This window comes from Propithecus coquereli, unplaced genomic scaffold (genome assembly GCF_000956105.1).
Source record: "Propithecus coquereli isolate 6110/MARCELLA unplaced genomic scaffold, Pcoq_1.0 Scaffold93, whole genome shotgun sequence".
Lineage (NCBI taxonomy): Eukaryota > Metazoa > Chordata > Mammalia > Primates > Indriidae > Propithecus > Propithecus coquereli.
In genome coordinates this window covers 151,669-161,866 of record NW_012155618.1, presented here as the reverse complement: position 1 = coordinate 161,866, position 10,198 = coordinate 151,669, and the positions used below count along the sequence as shown (strand labels likewise).

Genomic DNA, 10,198 nt, shown 5'->3' with positions numbered 1-10,198 from the left:
AGGTTTTCCTTTCTTACATTTGCTATAAAGCATTTAAAAAGAAGTCTGACATCTACAATTCATAAAAATGAAAATTTAAATCTCTCAGTCAGAGAAGTTAATTGTCATATTCTTGTTAAGGATTTGTGAAAATGACAGATCTATTTATATGCTTTTTGCAGTATTGTTTTTGTAAATTTGTAAGCATGGTGAAAGTATTTAAAATATCCACATTTAAGAAATAGTCTTCTGTAAAAATTAATAAATTTCATTGGACTACAGTGGCATTTATTAGTATTTCAAGGATGAATTTTAAATTAATTTGGCATGATTTTGCCTATTTAAGCCATTATGATATAATATTCTTTTTTGCTTAGGAGTTGACTTGCAATAGATTTCTTCACAAATATTTTATGTAAGCATTTTTGGTAATGTTTGAATTGGCCACCCAATTTTGCCAAGATGAAAACATCACCATTAGCATGTTAACACTGTTTAATGTTCAGAGCAAAAAAATGTTTGTTTATGTACATGCTGAGCCATCTCTCCTTGTAAAAATTAAAATGTGTAGTCAAGCTTAACCCTCAGGAAGGCATATCAGACTCACAGATTTTCTCAGTTAAGTTATCACCATGCTGTTTTCAGTTAGACTATTCCAAATTTTCAGAATGCGGATTTATTTATTCTTTATTTGGGGCATCACACTTTTTTTGTTATTAATTAGGAAGAGACAGCTACAAATTTTAGATGGACATTTACTACCTGTAGACAAAAGCCTGTAATTCTTGATGTAAAATAATAATAATAATAAAATAACAATGATTCAGGCGGATCCGCTGTGTTCAAAACAGACTTCCTGTGTTTGCTTCTCTGTCTTTCAGGTAATGGATCCTGTGTGCAGCTTTTTACTTCAAATAGTTTAGATAACAATTAAAGACCAGATGGTAGAGAGAGATTATGACTAATAATAATAATAATACTATAATTAACATTTATTTAGAGTTTACTATGTACCATAATCTTTTTAAAGCAGTATACATGGATTATCTAATTTGATGTCTGCAACCATCTCATGGCGTTGGCTCTATTGTTATCTTTGTTTTATAGTTGGGCAATGAAATATGGTCAGGGTAAATAACTGCCCTGGGTCAGCAAGCCAGTATCTGGATTCAAACAAGAACAGTCAGTCAGATTCTACAGCCTGCAATCTGAACACTAGCCTGTACTGCTGCTAATCAGCAACTTGGTTTTATAGCTCTAGCATTTATCAAATTGAGATATTCTTTTTAAAATATACTGAGCTTCATAAAATATCACATTTTACCGTAAAAGAGGTGAGTTGGTAGCTAGTTATATGCTAAATACCAGTTTTAGCCTATTCATATTTTTTCATTTTTATAGGAAATACAGAATAGAGAATTCCATTTACTATAAACTTTATGAAAATATTATGAACAAAATAGTGAGAAACTAAATTCAATATATGAAGAAATATTGTATCAGGAGGTCAGGGTTTTCTTCCAGAAGATCTGGACAAAGAGATAATGCACAGAGATTGTAAATGAAATACAGACTTCCGTAATTGTGAAAATGATGGTGGATATAGAACATTAAAAAGTTAATTAGAAAGTGAACTGAACATTAAAAACAATGTCTTCTCTACTTCTCTTTTATGTGTAATATCATATATTTTTGCTTAGTTGCAATGTAAGGATAACCAGTGTTGAAAATAAGAAAATAACTATGAATCTCAAAGGTATTTTTGTGTGTTTATGAATTGACCTGACTAAAAACCACTTTGGATTATGTTATGTGTAGTTATTATTCTGACATGTCATCAAAAGTCCTTGATCTAGAGATATTAAAGTCTTGTTTAAATACTTGCAAGAATGTCCTAGGAGATAAATAGTTATAATCAGAGAAAGATACAGGTTTTGTGGGGCTTAGAAAAATACTTAAAATACTTAATTTGGGTCTTTCTTTAAGAAAAGGAAAAAGAATTATGAATATTAAAATAGATAAAAATGTCAATACTTATTTAGAATGATAAAAAGTCATGCCAAAATATAAATTTTATTTTATTTTATTTATTTATTATTTTTGAGACAGAGTCTCACTCTGTTGCCCTGAATAGAGTGCATGATGTCAGCCTAGCTCAGAGCAACCTCAAACTCCTAGGCTCAAGCGATCCTCCTACCTCAGCTTCCCGAGTAGCTGGGAGTACAGTTGCATGGCATGATGCCCAGCTAATTTTTCTATTTTTAGTAGAGATGGAGTCTGGCTCTTGCTCAGGCTGGGCTTGAACTCCCGACCTCAAGCAATTTTCCTGCCTTGGCCTCCCAGAATGCTAGGATTACAGGTGTGAGCCACTGTTCCCAGTCCAAATATAAATTTTAAAAGCTGTTAAATACCATAATGTCACAATATTCAGAAAATTAAATAATATTCTTATTAAGCACCTAACATCACTATTATACTTTTTTCCCTATTTTTTTGATGCATATCCTTTGATCACCTTTTCATGTGCAAAATTTTATAATATTTTCTATAGAAAAGATACAATGACAATTCAGTCTTTCCTCTAATGCGGTTGATTGAAATGTATGTGTGTGCATTTAATTATTACCAGTTTAGAAAAGTATCTTTTAGCGTAACAACTTATTATTAATGATGTGTGTAAATTTATGAGATCGTTTTCAAATTTAGGCAAACTTCTATCAAATTTCTCTGATGTATAAGCTGTTAGATTTTAGGGAATTTCAAGGTTTACTGAGCAATGACTAGCCCTAAATACTTTAAATTTATGACACTCACTAACCAGCGTAGTTGATGAGAAAGCATATTTAGCATTTTCCGTTATATTTGTTGCTGTTAACATTTTGTGTAAAATCAGCAAGAAATTTAATTTTTTTTCCAGCATGTTCATGTAATTCAGTCTTTTTTAATTAGATCACTAAATAATCAAGGTGCCTATTAATTACTTTTATTTAGATAATATTTTTTTCTTAAATTCAGCATTTAGTGTGATCTGAAAACAAATTTAATATAATTTATTTCTAAATGTCAGAATAATTTCTTTTTACTCGATTTCATTACTCATATTTATTAATGTTTTGTATCTATTAAATTTTCTCCTAAAATTTCAGTTTGTAAAAAAATTCATTTAAAAGTGACTCAAAATATTAACCTTTTTACACAAACAAATTAAGAGTCCATAATGGCTCTCTCACTTTATTGGAGTATTCCAAAATTTCATTTACAGTGGAATACCTGAGGTTTTAAAAATATTTCATTTCTTTCACAAGTGTAATAGAAAATACAATGCAGTTTTAATTATATGAGCTGTGTTAGAACGTGTATTCCTAACAGGAGAGAACTGTTTTGAGTAGGGGGCAATAAAAACTATTTCTCTGTGCATGGTTTTGTATATCTTATATTTAGAGGAATTTTCTTCAGACTAAGTTCTGGCCTTATACATTTCAAACTTTGTTTCTTCTCTGCTATGTACATGTGCCTCTGTAAGGCATGTTCCTATCACTATTAGATCTCTGGCCACACACCTTCCTTCCACAGCACCAGGTGAGATTTGCTGGAAGCCATTTCTACACCATGAAGTATGTGAATGTGTGTGTGTGTGTGTGTGTGTGTGTGTGTGTGTGTGTTTGTTCGTAGGGGGGTTGTCTAGCAGTAACTCAGTGATATGCACAGGTGACTATGAACCATGTACAAATATCCTATGACACCCAAACTAAACATATCCCCAACCCAACTTCCCGGTAGCTCCGTGCCTTTCCATGCCTGTGCTGTGAGGAGCAGGGAGGCAAAGAAGAGAGCTAATAGAAAGAGATGTGTTTTCTGTGGCGTCTTTCAGACTACAACACTAGCATTGAGATATTGAAGCAGAGATCCTATGTCTCTCAAAGCCAAAATGTTTACTATCTGGTCCTTTATAGGACAAGGCTATGCATACATGAATTAAGAGTAATAAAATAGAACTGTATTATTGGCTTGTAAATAATTCTCAACATATTGTTAGATTTTTTAAAAAGTAGCAAAACAATATACACAGTATGAATATTTAGGAACACCTTTCCATCCCCAAATTATTATGCGTATATGATTGTATCAAGAGATCTAAGTCTGGAAGGACATACAACAGAATGCTAACACTATTTATGGAAGTGAAATTTAAAGAATGGCGGTCTTGGTTATTTTTTAGTTTTCAAGCTTGTTACAGTGAGCATATATTACCATTTCAATTTAAAAACAAATTAGAACTTTTTAATAAATAAAAACAATTACAGGTACTATAAAAAAGATAGAATTACCATTGTAAAATGTTTTGCCACCCTCCTTCCCTAAAACCCATCCACTCATTACCTACTGATCCACCTAATCATACCTGCCTTCCTTTCATTGCTTCTTGCATTCCAAGTCTCCTTTTTGGTTCACTTTTCTTCTCATTTGAAAGATATTTCACTGAGTATCTTTATATTTCTGAAAAGGCCATGTTTGTCCATGATTGAGAATTTAACGTACTAATAGGATTCTAGGTTGATGGGATGATTTCCCCTATACAATTTGTAATGGTTTTTGTCTTTTGGCATTTGTCCTTTCCCCTTCTTGCCTATCCCCAATAATATTTAGTATTTTCCTTTTATCTTTGATATTTTGCTTTTCCCACATCCTCTGCCTAGGAGTGAAAATATTTTCAGTTCTCATATTGTCTATTAATTCACTAAAATTGTCAGCTGTTACCTCTTCAGAAAGTGCCTCACCAATATTTCGTCCTTCTTTTGTTTTTGCAATTCCTGTTAGGCATATGTTGGGACTACTTACTGTCTTTTAACTTCTCTTCCTTGTCTTCTATAGATTGATCTTTCTATGCTATTGCTTAGACCAATTTCACCACACATTCTTTCAATGCAGAACTTTCTGGTTTGTTAGTTATCCAGTCTACTTTGTTAATGACTACATTTTTCATTTTCAGATTTCTATTTGTTTCTGTTTAACATACAGCTGTATTTGATTTATAGTTACTATTTTGTTATATAACTCATTATTTTTGCTTTACGGATATTATTTCTTCCTTTATATTTCTGAGGATTTTACACATATACTAAGTTCTGATGCATTTACAAATAACAGAGGATTTGACCAATGGTGGTAAAATCATGAGGCTTTTACTGTTCACTAATGAGAAGCCTGTAGGAAAGTAGGCCAGGACTGGGGCTCCATGAGGCCATCAGGTGCCCAGCCTCCTCTTGTCCTTTCTCTCTCCACTTTAGAGTGTTGGTGAATTTTCCTCTTATAGGTCACAAAATGCCTGTCTCAACTTCTTACCTGTCCTAATATGAGTGTTGTGTTCAAAGCAGTAACTAAGGAGGAAATAGTCAGAAAGGATTTTGTCTCTCAATCAGAGAGGAAAATCTCTCCAATTAGGCTCCAAAAATTCCCTCTCACATCCCTTTCATCAGAGCCGAGTCATGTGTACGCCCCCCCACACACACACCCACACCTACACACACACATACACACACACACACCCCTCACCCCTAGACCAGCGATTGGCAAGCAGCAATGGGTTGGTTAAGCCTTAAGCCTTGAGCCATGTGCCCACTGGGGCATGAAGGAAGGCTTGTGTTCTTTGGGCAGCAACCATCAAAGTCTGCCATGTGCTTGTTTTAAAATCTCTTTCAGAAGATCCTATTTTGTTTGAATTTCCTTAGAGGTGAATTTCCCCAGCATCCTTGAATATATTTGTTTGCAGTTTCATTTTGCCTTTCTTTCTTTTCCTTCCTTTCCTTTTATTTGTTTCCTGTTTCTTCTCCTTGCAAGCACTTCTGTTTCTCTGATAGTTATAAGGTTGCCTCCATTTGGCCCAATGTTCAGAACTAGCTCCTAGGTTGCTGGTTTGGGGTTAATTTTGAGGTATTAGAATTTAATTCCTTTGTCAAGGGGAGGTTTAATGTGCTGATGAGAAGAAAAATTTAAAAAAATGCCTGAGATAAGCCTCTTAAACTCTCTTAGGAGTTCTTGAATATAAGTTCTGTAACTCACAGTCCCTGAGTGTATCCCTAATATCCCAGGGTTGTTTTTCTTCCCCATGTCTCCAAAACATCTATCTGTATTCATTTCTTAATTCTGGAATCCAAAAGTACTAATCAGAAAATTAAGATAAAATGGGGCAGGAGTGCATAGAGGGCCCCGTCTCTGTGTTAGACACTATAAAGGTTTCCAAGTGCCTCAGTCACAGGCCAGGCTATTGGAGAGAAGGGATGTGCACATAAACATGTGGGTGTGACTACCTGATTAATAGTGGTGGCCACCATTCACTATCAGTTTTGAAGCGAATGAGCCTATTCTTTACTTATGCAGTGATGGCAAAAGAACAACAACAACAAAAAAAGAGCGGCACTGTATTGGCCAGATCCTCCAGCAAGAATGATAATTGAGTGTTAGCTCCATCTGTCCAAGGTTGTGCCTACAGTAGCAATGCTAGCTCCACATCAGATTACACTGCTTTAATAATTTCTAAAGAACCGGTTGTTTAACCTTGGCTGCAGTGGGCCCTGCTGACATTATTTATTGCAGATTTCTAATTTTATCTCTTTTCTATTTTCCAAATGATGACTTTCACTTTATACCTCGAGCTGTTTTGACACAAGATTTGAATCTCAAGATTTCAAAAATACCTTATTTGAAGCTACTTAATATTGTGGGTGAATGGTTGTCGTTACGAAAGTATTTGGATATGGCATCATATTTCAATACATGTGTCCTGAAAAATACCCCTACTGCCATTGACGCTCTGCTCATATTAAGTGGCTCAGACAGATTCTCGTCTCACAATCTCACAAAGTAGATGCATGTCATGTGAAAGCCAATTTACACAGCAATATTGCACTTAAATCCAGACTTTAACATTTTCCTCATTCCAGATAGATCTGCTTACAAAGAAAAGAACTTAAGATTTTCTTTTTCTTTTTTTTTTTTAACTGACTCATTTGATGTTCATATTTTTAAAGCTTTTTTATTTTCTACTTAAATTACAACATTCTGCACTCAGGAATGTGACTAAGGTGCTATATTGTGTGATTTTTTTTTTTTTCCTCTAAAGCCAAAAAGTATTTTGAGTGTGTTAGGTTCTGAGTTGACTTTGTCATGGTCTGTGAGGCTACAGCCACAGCAACAAAATGTTTGTAGTCAGGATTTGTAGAAAATCTGTTCATGTCACTATTGGCTTAATATTCTTTAGTAGCTTCCCATCACCCAAGAATAATTTCCAAACTTCTGATCACCGTCCAGGAAGCCCATTCATCCTAGCCCCCATGAGTTCTCCAACTGCCTTTTCTTCTATATTACCATGTGGGTCCCACTCCCAACCTCCTTCCAGTGCTTTTTTTTTTTTTTTTTGCTTTAGAAAAAATACTATTCTATACACTTCAGACGAGATAAAAACATTTCATATACCAGTTAACTTTCAATCATAACTTTAACCTAAAAAAATAGAGTGGGAGGGAACCTTGACATTCTTAGAAATTCAAATGTTGCTGTAATGCTGTATAGGAAGGCTGGTTTGTCCTGGACTGCCGAGCTGTACTCTGACGGTCATCAGTGCAGACGCAGCGGACGCTGCTGAGGATGGCTCAGTGGTGGGCAGGCGCTCCCTCCCGAGGAGGCCTATGCATCTGCCCTGGCTGCTGTGAGCTGGGTCCTCTGGGCCAGTCCCATGCTCGCCCTCTCCCTGCAGGCAGGGCTGGCTGCCCCACACCGCCCCTGGATCTGGCCAAGCTGCCACCTGATGCTGTTTGCCTTCTGTGACCCTCCACCAACACCTCCTTTTCTTCCTCTTTCCCTTTGATTTCACTGGTTCTGGAAAGGGTTTCTCAGTCTTGGCACTTCTGACTGATTCTGGCCCCAAGGCATGCTCACAGCAGTAGGACTGCCCATCCTTGGTAGAGCTGAAGGCTGTCCCATCTTGGTGGGACAAAATGAATTGGGGCAAAGGTGGCAGAATGAAGTTGAAGGTTTGCCACACACATCACAATGATGCCAAGGACACTCCCACTTCCCGAAGGGCCGCTTGCCCAGGCCCAGGCAGGACAGGTGGTAGGCCTTGGTGCAGAACTTGCAGTTGCACAGCACCAGCTGGCCACCATCGCCACAGCGCAAGCACTCGTCCTCGGACTGCCTCTTCCCTTCCCCTTTTGCTCTGCGCCGCCTGGTTTTCTTCTTGGTCTTTCTGCCCTTTTCCTCTGAAGAAAGGGACGTTGAGGTCTTTGGTCTATCCCCGAGGAATCCACTACAATTAGAGGCTCCGCACCAACAGACCGTTTTTTCATTGCCCAAACAATCGAGGTTGTAATTAAAAATCTACTCCGTCCCTGCAGGAATGTCGCACACGGCAAACAGGCCCACTCGAGTATCCTCGTTCACTGTCCACTTGAGAGTCTCACAGTTGGGCTGGCAGCTGTGGTTCATAAACCGAGAATAGTTTCCTTTGGGGCCAGCATCAATTATACGGTCCTTGTCTATAGTAAGCATGTAGAAGTGCGTAATGTCGTTGTCATGTGCAAACTTGATTCTTGCCATACACTCCTCTTCATCAATCACCTCCTCAACATACTCATTAACAAATTCCCCCTTTCTGATGTCCCTCTTGGCGACCAGGCCCCACCCTTTGCCATTGGTCTTGATGATCTTGGTCTCTGGTTACTGGCGCTTGGTGAAACACTGGTGCTGGCACTACTCTCCTGCAGGACACACCTGTGGGTGGCACTTGAACATCAGCATCCTGTTCAAACACTCTGAATCAAAGCCACAAGAATTCTCATCTGTGGGCTTACAGTTGCATTTCGAGATTTCAGAAATATCAGCAGTATAGATTTAGACTTTCCCATAAGGTTTATTCACCTTTATGTGCTTGTACGGTGGGGGCTTGTGCTCACTCTCCTGTGTTTCTCTGGCTTCCCTTTGAAGTTTAATTTCACAAAAACAAGCTTCAGCTTCTTGCAGAGCGTTTTTGGAGACTGTTCCGATCCCTCTGACCCCCTGGTAGCGCCTATCCTGGTCCCCCTCCATGTGTGGGAACACTCGAGCCTGATGCGTCCAATAATAATCTTTAGACCCAAAGAAAAACACAGAGAATTCTCCAATCTTGTGCTTCATTTTCTGAATATTTGGGGGAACATTTTTTGGATGGCAAACTTCTGCCGGCCACCATCTGTAGTTCCCAAGTTTGACCCAAATAATATCTTGGAAGTGTAGTTTCTTCCCAGCCTTGCAGTCATTGCAGAACCAGCTGCCGTCGGGCATCTTGATGTTCAGGCAGTCCGGGTGGAAGGCCGCTGGGCAGGACTCACAGCACAGAAGCCTCCCCCCTTTGGAGCACATGGAGCACCGGCTCACATTGACGTGGGCATGGTGCCTCTTCCCCTTCCGAGCAGTGAAGTGGCCATGCAAATGATGCTGTTGGAAGCAATCACCGAGCATCCTGCTGCCAGACAAGCGTCTCCTCCGTGATACGCAACAGGGCAGGGGACACACTGCATCATTTTACCTTTTGATGGCCTTGGATTCGCAGAGTTTGAAGCATGGCAGCTCACACAGCTGTGCAGGGGGCAGCGGAAGCCTTGGCTCTCAAACACCGTCAGAGGGAATTTCCTCACACACGCCTCGTGGTAAAATTTTCCACACTGAGTTACGACACAGCGCTTAACATCTGTCTTGCTCTCCTTACACACGAAACACAAAACACTGTGCTTACTGCTGCTTCTATATTTTTTAGAGTGCTCTTTGCTCTTTAGAATATCCTTGTCCTGCTCACTCTTCATCTGGGAGATTCCTACATTCCTTTCAACATAGTGGAAGTGTCACCTTATGCATGAAACCTTTCGTGACTCATGCACTTATGTGCCTGTCACACCCAGTGGAATATAGCTCACTTAGGGGTAAGGACATAGGCATTATTCGTGTCAGTGCCCAATGTCTTCCTAACAAGGTACATGAACAGAAAGACATGCCCAGTAATATCATATGGGACAGACACAGGCTGATTTCGAAGAACCCTGAGTCAGGACTCACATTGTAGCAAAGAGATGAGAACCTGAAAGACGTTCTTTTTTATCCTCAAGGAACGTAGGGTAAACCACTGGCAAAATCAATTTGAAGTAATCTGAAGGTTAGTGTCTACAGTTTTTGGTGCCCATGGAACATG

The 10,198-nt window shown here is 38.4% G+C and overlaps 1 pseudogene; it reads right to left on the bottom strand.

Annotated features, from left to right (window-relative positions):
• Nucleotides 1-7,522: 7,522 nt before the first annotated feature.
• On the bottom strand, nt 7,523-9,551 carry LOC105826854 (annotated as a pseudogene).
• Nucleotides 9,552-10,198: the final 647 nt, after the last annotated feature.